At 43.2% G+C, this 16,922-nt stretch overlaps 1 pseudogene; it reads left to right on the top strand.

The window, feature by feature from the left end:
* The first annotated feature begins 1,196 nt into the window (after window positions 1–1,196).
* The window catches only part of LOC111970320 (calcium-dependent secretion activator 1-like), a 157,710-nt pseudogene continuing 141,984 nt past the window's right edge, over window positions 1,197–16,922 (top strand).

Below are 16,922 nucleotides of genomic sequence, written 5' to 3'. Positions count from 1 at the left end.
TAGTGCACCTCTAACATTGTACAGTATTAATGCAAATATTAAAATCAGTCACACTATTAAGTGCTACCAAATAAACCACAATTCATTCATAATACTGTGAATATAAAGTTGAAGTCGGAAYTTTACATACACTTAGGTTGGAGTCATTAAAACTAGTTTTTCAACCACTCCACGAATGTCTTGTTAACAAACTATAGTTTTGCCAAGTCAGTTAGGACAACTACTTTGTGCATGACACAAGTAAGTTTTCCAACAATTGTTTACAGACAGATTATTTRACTTAGAATTCACTGCACCACAATTCCAGTGGGTCAGAAGTTTACATACACTAAGTTGACTGCCTTTAAACAGCTTGGAAAATGTCAGAAAATTATGTCATGGTTTTAGAAGCTTCTGATAGGCTAATTGACATAATTTGAGTCAAATMGAGGTTTTCCTGCGGATGTATTCGAGGCCTACCTTTAAAATCAGTGCCTCTTTGCTTGACATCATGGGAAAATCAAAAGAAATCAGCCAAGACCGCAGGAAAAAAAATTGTAGACGTCCACAAGTCTGGTTCATCCTTGGGAGCAATTTCCAAAGCCTGAAGGTACCACGTTCATCTTTACAAACAATAGTACGCAAGTATAAACACAATGGGGCCACGCAGCCGTCATACCGCTCAGGAGGGAGACGCGTTCTGTCTCCTAGACATACTTTTGTGCGGGGACACAATGGGGCCACAGGGAGCCATACAAGCTAGAACCGCTACTGTTTGTGGGGATTATTAATCTGCAGGGTCAGTAGATTATGTTTACAGTATGTAATTCCTAATAGTAATTATACATTGGTGATCTATGCTCTGAGTAATGGTAATAAACCTACCACTGTCACTCACTACATATTTACATGTAGCCTATTACACCTCAATTTAATTGATTTGTGAATACAGTACGCCTACACACACTGTAACAAAACATCAACAACTGCAGAGGTCAATAATGGATATTCGTTCAAAGTCAACTGGTTTACCCCGTTTCACACGACCGACCCGAAAGGCAGGCGCCAAAGAACAGATTCAGCACCATGGCCAGCTCCTCTCCTTACGCCTGCGCGACTTCGTTCAACAATTCTAGAGCCCAACTGGCAGGAAGAGGCCATCGCTTGCGTTTTTCATTGAAGGAGCCACTTTCACTCATTCGCGCCCCTCCTCCCTTTCTCTCCCACCTCCTTCTTGCACATCCGTGGCGGTGACTGGCGAGTCACCGTGCAGGAAGAGATTGCCGTGCTGTCTGTGTGCGTGCAACATCTCAGCTCTCTCTCTAAGCATAAATCGTATTTTATGGCAACCTTAAGAAAAGGCTCAGCAAATTCGGGTGTCTTTCGTTTTGAATCAGATAACGGTTTAATTTCAGTTTATTGTTCGAATTCGTATCAATTTCACAATTTCTGCAAATAGGAGTTCTGCCAGGCTACATCCTCTCTAGGCAGCGATATGTTGGATCCGTCATCCAGCGAGGAGGAATCGGATGGTGGGATGGTCGAGGAGGAACACCATCACAAGGAGGCATCGGCACCCCAGAGCGGAGCCCGCATCTCTCCAAGCCGGACGAGCGAGAGCTCCGGCGGGCTTGCYCCCAGCAGCAGCAGTCGCAGTAGTGCTCGTCCGACCAGCCCGAGCCCGTCTGCTGCCAGCGAACAGGAGAAGGTGGAAGAGGCCAATTTGCAGAAGGAGGAAGAGGAGCGCAAAAAGAAGCTGCAACTATATGTATTTGTGATGCGGTGCATCGCCTACCCTTTCAATGCAAAACAGCCCACGGATATGGCTAGGCGACAACAGAAGGTAAGCCATACACGGTGGAGGAGACGTAAATCACCACATGTCAACGAATAGCCTCKTTTTCACATCAATGATTAGCTAGATGCTGTCATACAGGGCCGGATAAAAGCTACATTAATAATAAACCTACCATCCCACAAACCCTCACGCAATATCATCATATCTAATTGATAGGCTATACCTTGCAAACATTAGCCTTTTCCTCCAACACTGTTTATATGAATGTAGAATGTAGCTGAATTCAGCCATGCATAATGCGAGGATATGAAGCACAGGCAGCTATGGTGTGGGTACGTAGGCAACCATCATGCAGATGGATGTTGCAGAGAAAAAAACACGCTTCTACACAGACAGTAATCATTCGCAGCGCCTGGCAAACCGTCCAATCCGTGCACCGTGTCATTTATAAATGTATATTTTGGAAGGGAATATGTTGAATATAACCTAAATAAAGCAGTGTCATTGCAGTTGAAGACATCACCATTTGACTAGCTTTCATTTGAGGTCTAGAGCTGTGTGCCATGCTATTCCTGTTGTAGGATAAAATGTTTGCCTTTTTGCGCCATCACTTGACCCCTCGATTCATTTTCCCAAGGTTACTTATAGCAAAACCCAAGTCCTGACAAGATTGAGGACATTTGTAAGGGCTGCACATTTTCCTTTTAGCGGGGAGACTGCAGGCAGTCTATACCATAATACATATTTATTAATAGAAATTAAATTATTTAACCAATCATTATTTGATTGGGTCACGTGATCCACATACCATGAACCATACTATTTAGATAGGGTAAATGATGGTTTATTTAAACCCTTTCCCTGTTTGGTGAATAGGCATACATTCAGCCTTCAATATGCCACCCATATTTCGTCTCAATATAAACCAGGGGTGTAAAACATATGGCCTAAATATATATATATATATATTTTTTTTTCGGGGGGACGAACTCAATATAGCCTACTTTAAAATGACTAATACCAAATCGAAACTGTGTAGGAATGATAACGGACCTACATTTATACTGTTTCCACGACTGTTTCCCGGCTCAATGATAATCACCGAAATTAAAGCTAGACAGCCAGGGAATATCGAAAATTCCAAAAACTATGGATAGAGGACTATCTTTCGCAAGTTTTGACTACGAGGAAATACATATAGGGTAACCAATTTTTAGTGTGGCCCTCCGACCCTACTTGAAGACCGAACGCGGCCACGGGGCAAAATCAGTTTGACAGCCCTAATATAAACTGTCCCTATAGGCGACCGTGTAGGCTGGATATAGCTGATTTTGAGAACATATTGTACTGGTTGCCACTTATCAACCGTCGCGGGATGCTGCCCAACCGACGCAACATGTCCACAAGATACCGACAAAAATATAACCCTAATGGTTAACGGAATAACAGTTTCTTCAATACTAAATCGCTAAACTTAGTCATACGTATGTTTTGGACGAGTGTCTATCCATTGTTCCTATGATCAAAACCAAAACTGTTGATCCATGTAAAAAGATAATGTAATTATAATCCCACATGCCCACTATTTGATGTCCATATTATCAGCTTTTTAATTGCAAAGTACAATGGCAGGCTACAGTGTTTGCAAAATGGCATAGGTCTCTATACCTATACACTCTTATAAAAAAGCTGCTATCTAAACCTTTTCAGTTACATTGTCATTTTAGTAATTTAGCAGATGCTCTTATCCAGAGCAATTTACAGGAGCAATTAGGGTTAAGTGCCTTGCTCAAGGGCACGTGAACATATATTTCACCTAGTCAGCTCAGGGATTCAAACCGGCAACCTTCCAGTTACTGGCCCAACACTCTTAACTGCTAGGCRACCTGCCAGCCTCCACAGAGGGTTCTACATGGAACCCAAAAGGGTTATTTTATGGGGACAGACAAATAACCCTTTTGCAACCCCTTTTTCTAAGAGTGTATAGCGCACCCTATGAGGCCTGGTCAAAGTAGTGCGCTTACACTGCACTATAAAGGAAATACATGTAGGATGCCATTCGGGAAGAAGCCTCACTTAATTCCTGTTCATTAAATGGCAGACAAACGCTTGTTCTTCATATCTGTGATGACTCATGGGAGTCAGCATGGGTACAGCGCTGCATTGTAGGCCTACCCACTGATGGGATAAAGTGCAGTGTATTTAGTACATTTACATATTATTATCTCCCATCAGAGGAGGCTGATGGCGCCAGAGGAGATGTCTGATATTTTTCGGGCTCCTAACCAATTGTGCTATTTTCTGTTTTTTTTCTCGTTGTTTGTAACTTATTTTGTACCTAATGTTTCTGCCACCGTCTCTTATGACCAAAAAGCGCTTCTGCATATCAGAACAGCGATTACTCACTTTCTTTATTAGCGAGTCGGACGCAAAGGATTTACTGCAGATACCGGACAAGGCCCAAATCCTCGTCATTCGCATGAAGAAAATAAGCCGATACAGGGGACGCAGGTGTGAGAATTAGTCGGCGAGTGGGTAACCCTCCGTCCTATTAGCCAACGTGCAATCAATGGAAAATAAACTGGATGAGCTCGTTCAAGGCTATCCTACCAACCAAACTGTAATACCTTATGTTTCKCTGAMTTGTTGCTGAACAACGACATGAATAATATAAAGTTGGCTGTATTTTACAGACCTTTACTCTATAGCCAGAGACACGTACAAAGCTCTCTCTTGCCCTCCATTTGACAAATCTGACCATAATTCTATCCTCCTGATTCCTGTTTACACACAAAAACTAAAGCAGGAAGTACCAGTGACTCACTCAATACGGAAGTGGTCAGATGATGCAGATGCTAAYCTACAGAACTGTTTTGCTAGCACAGACTGGAATATGTTCCGGGATTCATCCGATGTCATTGGGGAGTATACCACATCAGTCACTGGCTTCATCAATAAGTGCATCGATGACATCGTCCCCACAGTGACCTTACGTACATACCCCAACCAGAAGCCATGGATTGCAGGCAACATCCGCACTGATCTAAAGGGTAAAGCTGCCGCTTTCAAAGAGCGGGATTCTAACCCAGACGCTTATAAGAAATCCTGCTATGCACTCCGACGAACTTTCAAACAGACAAAGCGTCAATACAGGACTAAGATTAAATCCCACTACACCGGCTCCGATGCTCATTGAATGTGGCAGGACTTGCAAACTATTACGGACTACAGAGGGAAGCCCAGGCGTGAGCTGCCCAGTGACACAAGCCTACCAGACGAGCTAAATTACTTCTATACGCACTTCGAGGAAAGCAATACTGACGCATGAGAGCACCAGCTTTTCCTGACAACTGTGTGATCACTTCCGCTGTAGCCGATGTGAGTAAGACCTTTTAACAGGTCAACATTTACAAGGCCGCAAGGCCAGACGAATTACCAGGACGTGTACTCCGAGCATGCACTGACCTACAGGCAAGTGTCTTCACTGACATTTTCAATCTGTCCCTGAGTCTGTAATACCTTCATGTTTCAAGCACACCAACATAGTCCCTGTGCCCAAGAACACCAAGGTAACCTGTCTTAAATGACTACTGACCCGTAGCACTCACGTCTGTAGCCATGAAGTGCTTTGAAAGGCTGGTCATGGTTCACAACAACACATTCATTCCAGAAACACTAGACCCACTCCAATTTGTAAACRGCCCCAACAGGTCTAGAGATGACGCAATCTCTATTGCACTKCACACTGCCCTTTCCCYCCTGGACAAAAGGAACACCTACATGAGAATGCTGTTTATTGACTACAGCTCCGGGTTCAACACCATAGTTCCCCCAAAGCTCATCACTAAGCTAATGACCCTGGGACTAAACACCTCCCTCTGCAACTCGATCCTTGACTGCTTGATGGGCCACCCCTAGGTGGTAAGGGTAGGCAACAACACATATGCCACACTGATCCTCAACACGGGGGCCCCTATTGGGTGTGTGCTTAGTCCCCTCCTGTACTCCCTGTTCACTCATGACTGCGTGGCCAAGCACGACTCCAACACCATCATTACGTTTGCAGCGGCACAATGGTGGTAGGCCTGATCAACGACAATGATGAGACAGCCTATAGGGAGGAGGTCAGAGACCTGCAGTGCGGACCCAGGACAAKAACCTCTCCCTCAATGTGATCAAGACCAAGGATCTGATCGTGGACTACAGGAAAAGGCGGGCTGAACGGGCCCCCATTCTCACCYACGGTGCTGTAGTGGAGCGGGTCGAGAGTTTCAAGTTCCTTGGTGTCCACATCACCAACAAACTATCATGGTCCAAACATACCAAGACAGTCGTGAAGAGGGCACTACAATGCCTATTCCCCCTCAGGAGACAAAAAAGATTTGGCATGGGTCCTCGGATCCTCAAAAAGTTCTACAGATCCTCAAAAAGTTCAACATCGAGAGCATCCTGACTGGTTGCATCACTGCCTGGTACGGCAATTGCTCGGCCTCTGACCGCAAGGCACTACAGAGGGTAGTGCATATGGCCCAGTACATCACTGGGGCTAAGCTGCCTGCCATCCAGGACCTCTACACCAGGCGGTGTCAGAGGAAGGCCCTAAAAATMGTGAAAGACTCCAGCTAACCTAGTCATAGACTGTTCTTTCTGCTACCGCACAGCACGCGGTACCAGAGCGCCAAGTCTAGGTCCAAAAGGCTTCTTAACAGCTTCTACCCCCAAGTCATAAGACTGCTGAACAGCTAATCAAATGGCTGACCGGACTATTTGCATTGACCCTCTTTCCTTTTTTACGCTGCTGCCACTCACTGTTTATTATTTATGCATAGTCACTTTACCCCTACCTATGGTACATATTAACTGAATTACCTCGACTAACCTGTACATTGCATATTGACTCTGTACCGGTATCCCCTGAACATAGCCTTGGTATTGTTCTTTTATTGTTTCTCTTTTATTTTTAGTTTAGTTAATTTAGTAAATATTTTCTTAACTCTTATTTTTCTTAAAACTGCATTGTTGGTTAAAGGCTTGTAAGTAACTATTTCACGGTAAGGTCTGCACCTGTTGTATTCGGCGCATGTGACAAATAACATTTGATTTGATTAGATTTTTTGGTGAGGGGACAGCTCATAGTAATGGCTGGAATGATGCCATTCCATTCATTTAGTCCATTCCAGCCATTACTATGAGCTCATCCTTCGATTTAAAGTGCCACCAGCCACCACTGTCTCCTATCCCTACTAATCACTACTAGCATTAGTGCTTTAAATTAACGAATACACTGTATCTACAGGTATGTCAATCCTATGGAGTATTTGTATAGATTGAATGGAAGCCACAGTTCCAATGGAGTGTGTGTATAGATTGAATGGAAGCCACATACAGTAGTCGTCTGCGATCCTTTAGTGGAGATGCTGCCTTTAATAATGGAATGCAGGCAATTCTGAGGCCTGTTGACATGACACGCGTCCAGCACCATAGCATGCTGTAGGCTACATCCCGTGTATGCAGATATGTATAAAGTTGTGCATTTGTACATTTAAAGAGGTCAAGAACAGTATAGCCAACCATTTGTCTCTATGAAAGAGGTTGCAAATCCATTGGACACTGAGCAGAGGGGTTTAGATATGTGCATCATTGCCCTACTGATATACATATTGAAATAAAGGTTGAAATCAGATAATATTGTAAGTCATTAATGTTAGGTCTCAACTTCTAGACAGGGAAATGAAAAGCCAGACAGACACATTTACCAGTCAATACCATATTACTTACCTATGCTTTGAGCCCCACAGTGGACCCACACGTTGGAACCATCGCAGCATCCCAAATGGCACCATATTCCCTATATATACCACCCCTATTATTGAGCCCTATGGGCCCTAGTGCACTATATTGGGACACTCTGACCCAGTCTACTCAGGACCGTGAGTCATTAATGTCACTACCGACAGACCATTAGCTAAAAGATGAAGTCATTAGGCTACCCTGAACTGCATTACAGATCTATTGTTGTGACTGAGTTTGGGACTTCAMGGAGAGAATKTTTTCTATCAGTTTTGACACATTGATTCAACATCATCACATACATCTTTTGGGTTAAAAGGATGTTGAAACAATGTTGATTCAACCAGTTTTTGCACATTGGGAAAGGCCTAAAATTACAGGTACTTGCCAAGCACTACAGTGGAACTTAAATAGATGTTTCCTTAAAAAAAGGAAACATTGATCACTGATCAATCAAATACATTTAAAGCTATAATGTTATCATTTATAATGTAGTCATCATCCATTTACATATTATTTATTCCCCCCAAAAATATGGTTGTATAGTCATGACACATTGTCATGAGACCATACTTTGTGATTGTTGTTATATAAGGTTTCCCATTGGAAGCCCGTTGATAATCAAACCAATGGCTCACGTAAGAATTTCTTCCTCATTGCCCGATGGTGGATACATCTAGAAACAATATACAGCCTATAGTTTTTCCTATAGTCCCAGATTAGTTACCAGAATACGATGAAAGCGTTTGTGTAATGAAAGCGTTTGTGTAATGAAAGGACTTGAAAGCCCTTCTGTGTAGCTGTGTAGCGGAGGAGAGGAGAGGAGCAGCCAGGGTGCAGCATTATAATCCGTTATTAGGACTTGGGGCTGGCACACCAACAGAACATAGTGACTTGCGCTATCAGTGTGAAACAGGCCGTGGTATGGAAAGACAGACAGACAGACAGAGGAGGCAGCAGAGGCAGAGGAAAAGGAGTTGGGCTGTTGCTCCTTGAAGTGCAGCGCAGTGACCCTGTGAAAGACACAACACAATGGGGCAATTACTGACTGTCACTTCCTTTTGAGGCCTGTGAAAAATGATTTCTTCAGTCTGAAAGCTCTCTCTCAGCTAAAGGGAGAAGGGGCATATTGTGAACATTTCTGCTTTGCTGTGCTACCATTGGGTCTATTCTTAAACACCAAACATATTTGAGTCAGTGTGTGTGCATATAGGCTCATGTACTTGTGTACATATTCGGTGTATGTGAATTTGTGTACACAGATTTGTATTCATATGTGATATTACAATGCCTCTACTAGAGTTTGTTTGGGTATTAGGGATGTCAGTGGATTACTCACACCATATTCTACCTACCTCCCTCTATCCATGATCCATCTGAGAAACACCAATTCGCTGCACTATATTCAAACCTCAATCTCTGACTGACCCTTCATGAAATAAGCTATCCCCCTAACTCCTGGGTCCACCGCCCCAGCACTGCTCCCCTGCTTCTCATCTGCGCCTCCTCTGCTAACTGGGACCAGGGAACAGGAGCAGGGGAGCTACGCAGCGCAGGCCTGATGAATTCATTGTGAACACGATTGAGATGCAAATCAGTGGCGAATTGAGAGGTTGATGAAGTTAGCATTCCTGTAATCTAGTAGTCGTGCTTCTGTAATTCACTTCACTCCTCCGATCCTCTGCTTGTCGTTTGGTCCTCAAGAGCTTTTTAATGACGCTGGTGAAGAGGTGCCAACGTGGCTCTTTCTGGAAATAGTATGGAAATGATCATGTCTAGCGTTTGTGTGTGTTTTGTCCATTTACTTTGGATGATATTTGGCGTGGCAGGTAGCCTAGTGGTTAGAGCATTGGGCCAGTAACTGACAGGTTGCTAGATTGAATCCCCAAGGCAGTTAACCCACTGTTCCTAGGCTGTCATTGTAAATAAGAATTTGTTCTTAACTGATTTGCTTAGTTAAACAAAGGTTAAAATATATATATATATATATATATTGTGGGACAGAGTGTGCAGGTTTTATCCATGTCTGTCCGAGGTTTAGTTATGTGTTTGAAGTGTAAACGAGATGGAAAGAAGCAAAAGAAAGACTACGCCCTACACACTCAGTACTAATACACCTATGGGCTCCAGTCAAAGTAGTGCACTAAATAGGGAATTTGGGACACAGATGTTTAGCGCAGAGAGAGCCTGATGGAAGGTTAGGATTTGGAGGATTAATATAACAAGATAAGTGAAGTGGATCGGCCCAACTCATTAGCCACATGAAAGCCAGGGTCAGATCTTGGTGATATATCAAAGCAGGGATAGGAAGGAAACCTGAGCCCTGTAGGCCATGGTCAAAAGTATTGCACTATGTAGGGAACAGGGGGCCATTTGGGACGCAATAGTGTCTGGAGTAGTCTGTCTAAATCTTGATCTGATGCACCCAGCCCGAGTCGAGAGCTCCGRGGTCCACTCCGACAACAAAGTAGCATCATGAAGTAGAAGACTGTCTCACCTACATTTTAAAAGAACCCTATTGGTCCTGGCCAAAAATCTAGCCAAAAGTACTGCATTACATACAGAATATAGTGCCATTTGGTCTGCCTAGCAACAACTCCAGGTCTCATGGCTTGACATCCTGTAAAGAGACGGTTGCCAGTAAGGACAGGATAGGCCAGTCCTTTAAACAACCTAGTGGTGAGATTAGGTAGCTGCTAGGGCTACAAGATTCTGGTAACTTTCCCAAAAACTCGCTCCTGATTTTGGGAATGTTCCAACCAGGATTTCTGGCAATCCTGGGAAGTTTGGAAAAGTTGGAATTTTTCAAGCCTAGCTTCCGATACTGTATTGGTCACTTGGACTGCATTATTTAGGTTTGATGGGTAGAGGACTTCAATTGGCTTACTGATAGTCAAAATTGTCCTGCATTTAGTTTCCCTTATTACAGTGCATTCGGAAAGGATTCAGACCCCTTGGCTTTTTCCACATTGTTACGTTAAAGCATTATTAAAAAATGGATTAAATCGTTTTTACCCATCAATCTACACACAATACCCCATAATGGCAAAGCAAAAACAGCTTTTTAGAAWTTTTTGCAAAATTATWAAAAATATAACACTAAAATATAACATTTACATAAGCATTCAGACCCTTTACTCAGTACTTTGTTGGAGACCTTTGGTAGCAATTACAGCCTCGAGTCTTGGTTATGACGCTACAAGCTTGGCACACCTTTATTTGGGGAGTTTCTCCCATTTTTCTCTGCAGATCCTCTCAAGCTCTGTCGGGTTGGGTGGGGAGCGTTGCTGCACAGCTACTGTACATTCAGGTCTCTCCAGAGATGTTCGGGGTCAGGCTGCGCCACTCAAGGACATTCAGAGACTTATCACGAAGCCACTCCTGCATTGTCTTGGCTGTGTTCTTAGAACTTTGCCCCAGTCTGAGGTCCTGCGCACTCTGGAGCAGGTTTTCATCAAGGACCTCTGTACTTTGCTCCGTTCATCGTTCCCCTTGATCTTGACCAGTCTCCCAGTCCCTGCCACTGAAAAACATCCCCACAGCATGATGGTGTCAGGTTTCCTACAGATGTGARGCTTGGCATTCAGGCCAAAGAGTTCAATCTTGGTTTCATCAGACCAGAGAATCTTGTTTCTCATGGTTTGAGTCCTTTAGGTTCCTTTTGGCAAACTCCATGCYGGCTGTCATGTGCCTTTTACTGAGGAGTGGCTTCTATCTGGCCCCTCTACCATAAAGGCCTGATTGGTAGAGTGCTGCAGAGATGGTTGCCCTTCTGGAAGGTTCTCCCATCTCCACAGAGGAACTTTCAGGTTCTTGGTCACCTCCCTGAGGTGAGGTGGCCTCCATCATTTAAGAATGATGGAGGCCACTGTGTTCTTAGAGACCTTCAATGCTGAAGAAATGTTTTCGTACCCTTCTTCAGAGCTGTGCCTCAACACAATCCTGTCTGGCGCCTTTCCAAATCATGTCCAATCAATTGAATTTACCACAGGTGGACTCCAATCAAGTTGTAGAAACATCTCAAGGATGAGATGAGCTCAATTTCGAATCTCATAGCAAAGGGTCTGAATACTTATGTAAAGTTATTTCTGTTTTTTATATTMAATGAATTTGCAAAAATGTCTAAAAACCGGTTTTAGCGTTTGTCATTATGAGGTATTTATTGAATCCATTTTTAGAATAAGGCTGTAACATAAAATGTGAAAAAGTCAAGGGGTCTGAACACTTTCTGAATGCACTGTACATACTAAGATGCTGGAAGAATGTGACAGGAAAGAATGAGATCCTATAAAACCATAACACGGTGTAAAATGTAAAAAATAAAATGTAAAATTCCCGGTTCTGGGTGATAGTAGCATGATACCACAATGGACCTTCCAGTTCCTGTCGTGAGATTAACCAGAAACTGAATCCTGGTCATGCCACAGTTGGACAGCAGCTAATGATTACACAGCTGGYAATATTCTGTGTGTGATCAGATGATGAAGGATTATTGATTCATTTATTGATTAAGACACCAAGCTGAAAAGGAACAGGCCACATACCTTTTTTCCAATCACATCCAATAAATAAACCCCTCTCCAGGAACATATGAAATGTGGTTGGGTGATTCAGTTCTTGCAAGGTAAACATCACAGGCCTGCAAGATGATAGTGAAGGACTAGTAACATTGAATAAGGGATGGTCATTCCATTACTGTATGAATAAAATCCGTAAAATCCCAAATCCGTAAACACGGGCACCCTTATAGATATCATCCTAACCAACTTGCTCGCCAAATACACCTCTGCTGTTTTCAACCAAGATCTCAGCGATCACTGCCTCATTTCCTGCATCCGTAATGGGTCTGCGGTCAAACGACCACCCCTCATCACTGTCAAACGTTCCCTAAAACACTTCAGCAAGCAGGCCTTTCTAATCGACCTGGCCCGGGTATCCTGGAAGGATATTGACCTTATCCCGTCAGTAGAGGATGCCTGGTTATTCTTTAAAAGTGCCTTCCTCACCATCTTAAATAAGCATGCCCTATTCAAAAAATGTAGAACCAGGAACAGATATAGCCCTTGGTTCACTCTAGACCTGACTGCCCTTGACCAGAACAAAAACATGTGGCATACTGCATTAGCATCAAATAGCCCCCGTGATATGCAACTTTTCAGGGAAGTTAGGTACCAATATACACAAGCAGTTAGGAAAGCTAAGGCTAGCTTTTTCAAACAGAAATTTGCATCCTGTAGCACAAACTTCAAAAAGTTCTGGGACCACTGTAAAGTCCATGGAGAATAAGAGCACCATCCAACTGCCCAGGCTAGGAAACACTGTCACCACCAATAAATCCATGATAATTGAGAATTTCAATAAGCATTTTTCTATGGCTTGCTATGCTTTCCACCTGGCTACCCCTACCCCGGTCAACTGCCCTGCACCCCRCAAAGCAACTTGCCCAAGCCTCCCACATTTCTCCTTCACCCAAATCCAGATAGCTGATGTTCTGAAAGAGTTGCAAAATCTGGACCCCTACAAATCAGCCGGGCTTGACAATCTGGACCCTCTCTTTCTAAAAGTATCTGCAGAAATTGTTGAAACCCCTATTGCTAGTCTGTTCAACCTCTCTTTTGTATCGTCTGAGATKCCCAAAGATTGGAAAAGCTGCCTCGGTCATCCCCCTCTTCAAAGGGGGAGACACTCTAGACCCAAACTGCTACAGACCTATATCTAACCTACCCTGCCTTACTAAGGTCTTCGAAAGTCAAGTTAACAAACAGATCACCGACCATTTCGAATCCCACCTACCTTCTCCGCTATGCAATCTGGCTTCCGAGCTGGTCATGGGTGCACCTCAGCCACGCTCAAGGTCCTAAACGATATCATATCTGCCATCGATAAGAGACATTACTGTGTAGCTGTATTCATCGACCTGGCCAAGGCTTTCGACTCTGTCAATCWCCACATTCTTATCGGCAGACTCAACAGCCTTGGTTTCTCAAATGCCTCGCCTGGTTCACCAACTACTTCTCAGATKGAGTTCAGTGTGTCAAATCGGAGGGCCTGTTGTCCYGACCTCTGGCAGTCTCTATGGGGATGCCACAGGGTTAAATTCTCGGGCCGACTCTCTTCTCTGTATARATCAATGATGTCYCTCTTGCTGCTGMTGATTCTCTGATCCACCTCTACGCAGACGACACCATTCTGTATACTTCTTGCCCTTCTTTGGACARTGTGCTAACTAACCTCCAGACGAGCTTCAATGCCATACAACTCTCCTTCCGTGGCCTCCAACTGCTCTTAAATGCAAGTAAAACTAAATGCATGTTCTTCAACCGATCGCTGCCCGCACCTGCCCGCTCGTCCAGCATCACTACTCTGTAAGGTTCTGACCTAGAATATGTGGACAACTACAAATACATACGTAGATGTCTGGTTAGACTGTAAACTCTCCTTTCAGACCCACATRAAYCATCTCCAATCCAAAATTAAATCTAGAATCGACTTCCTATTTCGCAACAAAGCATCCTTCACTCATGCTGCCAAACATAACCTCGTAAAACMGACTATCCTACCGATCCTCGACTTCGGCGATGTCATTTACAAAATAGCCCCCAGCACTCTACTCAACAAATAGGATGCAGTCTATCACAGTGCCATCTGTTTTGTCACCAAAGCCCCATATACCACCCACCACTGCGACCTGTACGCTCTCGTTGGCTGGCCCTCACTTCATACTCGTCGCCAAACCCACTGGCTCCAGGTCATCTACAAGTCTCTGCTAGGTAAAACCCRGCCTTATCTCAGTTCATTGGTCACCATAGCAGCACCCATCCGTAGCACGCGCTCCAGCCGGTATATTTCACTAGTCACCCCCAAAGCCAATAKCTWCTTTGGCCGRATTTCCTTCCAGTTCTCTGRTGCCAATGACTGGGACGAACTGCAAAAATTGCTGAAGCTGGASACTCTTATCTCCCTCACTAACTTCAAGCACCAGCTGTCAGAGCAGATCACTGCACCTGTACATAGCCCATCTGTAAATAGCCCATCCAACTACCTCATCCCCATACTGTATTTATTTCTTTATTTTGCTCCTTTGCACCCCAGTATCTCTACTTATACATTCATCTTCTGAACATCTATCACTCCAGTGTTTAATTGCTATATCATAATTACCTCGCCACTATGGCCTATTTTATTGCCTTACCTCCCTTATTTGCACACACTGTATATATACTTTTTTTCTACTGTATTATTGACTGTATGTTTGTTTGTTCTATGTGTAACTCTGTGTTGTTGTATGTGTCAAACTGCTTTGCTTTATCTTGGCCAGGTTGCAGTTGTAAATGAGAACTTGTTCTCAACTAGCCTACCTGGTTAAATAAAAGTGAAATTAAAAATAAATAAAACAAACGCATTAGCATGTCTATGTTTAGCCATGAGAGACAATACAAAATGCATTGTGGACCACTCAAGTACAGTTTTGAGACACTAAAAACTATCATAGTCAAACATGGTGCCAAACTACTTCCTTAGCCATCATCTATAATACATTACATGATCTATAAGTAAGCAATAAGGCCCGAAGAGGTGTGGTATATGGCCAATATACCATGGCTAAGGACTATTCTTATGCACAACACAGCCCTTAGCCAAAAAGCCCCCGAGGTGCATTATTGCTTTTATAAACTGCTTACCAATGTAATTAAAGCAGTAAAAATAAATGTTTTGTCATACCCGTGGTATACAGTCTGATATACCATGGCTGTCAGCCAATCAGCATCCAGTATAGAATTGGTATCAGTATAGAATGTAATTTATACAAAAAATAAATACATAAGTACAATAGATAAAAGGATGTGTGTGTCTGCATGTCTGCATTGATATTAGCTATGATGTGCCATGGTTCCTCTGCTCCTGCTGCTCACAGCTGTTTTATAACAGGCCTAAATCTGGCAGCCATTAGTCATGACAATAGGGTAACTGTAAATTGTTAATTAGTAGTAAACCTGTGCTCTTTTTATGTGGTTCCACTGAGCCCATTAAAGTTTGTACACTAATACCTCCTATCTAACGGACAGCTCAATTATTMCTTAGAGTAATGGGAACCCACCCACACCTACGGTTTGGGTTCACCCCTACTAGAATACAGACCTTAGACAGTAACACTGGACTGGCTCTCAGGATGCATTTACACAGGCAGTCCAATTGGTTAAAAGATCAGAATTTAGCTGCCTGTGTAAACACAGCCRCAGTGAGCTGGAAAGGAAAGCACATACAAAGAACAAACTAGGATAGATACCAATATAAATAGAAAACTGGAGAGGCTCTGGAAAGCACATATAAAGCAATGCACAACACAAGACTTCTTAGGCTGTCCTGTTGATAAATTTATGTACAGTTGAAGTCAGAWGTTTACAAACACTTAGGTTGGAGTCATTAAAACTAGTTTTTCAACCACTCCACAAATTTCTTGTTAACAAACTATAGTTTTGGCAAGTCGGTTAGGGCATCTACTTTGTGCATGACACAAGTCATTTTCCCAACAATTGTTTACAGACAGATTATTTCACTTATATTGCACTGTATCACAATTCCAGTGGGTCAGAAGTTTACATAAACTAACCAGAGAAGAATCGCAATGTTGTGAATCGTTCCCCAGGACAAATGCAACTTGGTGGAAGCAATTCGGGGGAGGAGGTGCGAAAGCAATTATAATCTTCTTTTCATAGTAAACTAAAACGTAGTGATATAAATATCGCCATTTATACCTTGGAATAAATGTGCCTGTCTTCAGAAAAGACGAAAGGCCAGCCGTGTGACTACAAAACCATCATGAAAGAAAGCCTAGTAGAAACAGTTTTGCGCAAATGCCCAAGGGGCAAATATTGGATAGGTTTTTTGGATGGCAGATATGGACATTTTTTCTTGGTTCTGATTGATAGCAAAAATGAAGCTGTGTTGCGCCATAATGACCATAGCGTTATGTTTGGAGGAAATAAGGGGGGAGCTTTTGGCAGCCGAAGAACATCATCCAAACGGTGAAGACGTGGTTGGCAGGTAATTCATGTATGTGGCGGTTGCTGTTATGCTGCAGGAGGGACTGGGGTGCCACATCAAAGAAAATAGATGTGCACCATGAGGAGGAAATTATGGTGGATTATTGAAGCAACATCTGCAAGACATATAAGGAAGTTGTTAAAGGCTTTTGTCCACGCGAAATGGGTCTTCCAAATGGAAATGACCCAAGCATACTTCCAACCAGTTGGCAAATATGGCTTAAGCGACAGACAAGTAAGGTATTGGAGTGGCACACAAAGCCCTGAGCCTCAATCTCCGTAGAAATTTGTGGCAGAATGAAAAAGTGGTG

Source organism: Salvelinus sp. IW2-2015, linkage group LG11 (genome assembly GCF_002910315.2).
Source record: "Salvelinus sp. IW2-2015 linkage group LG11, ASM291031v2, whole genome shotgun sequence".
Classification (NCBI taxonomy): domain Eukaryota; kingdom Metazoa; phylum Chordata; class Actinopteri; order Salmoniformes; family Salmonidae; genus Salvelinus; species Salvelinus sp. IW2-2015.
This window is presented reverse-complemented; position numbering and strand designations above follow the sequence as displayed.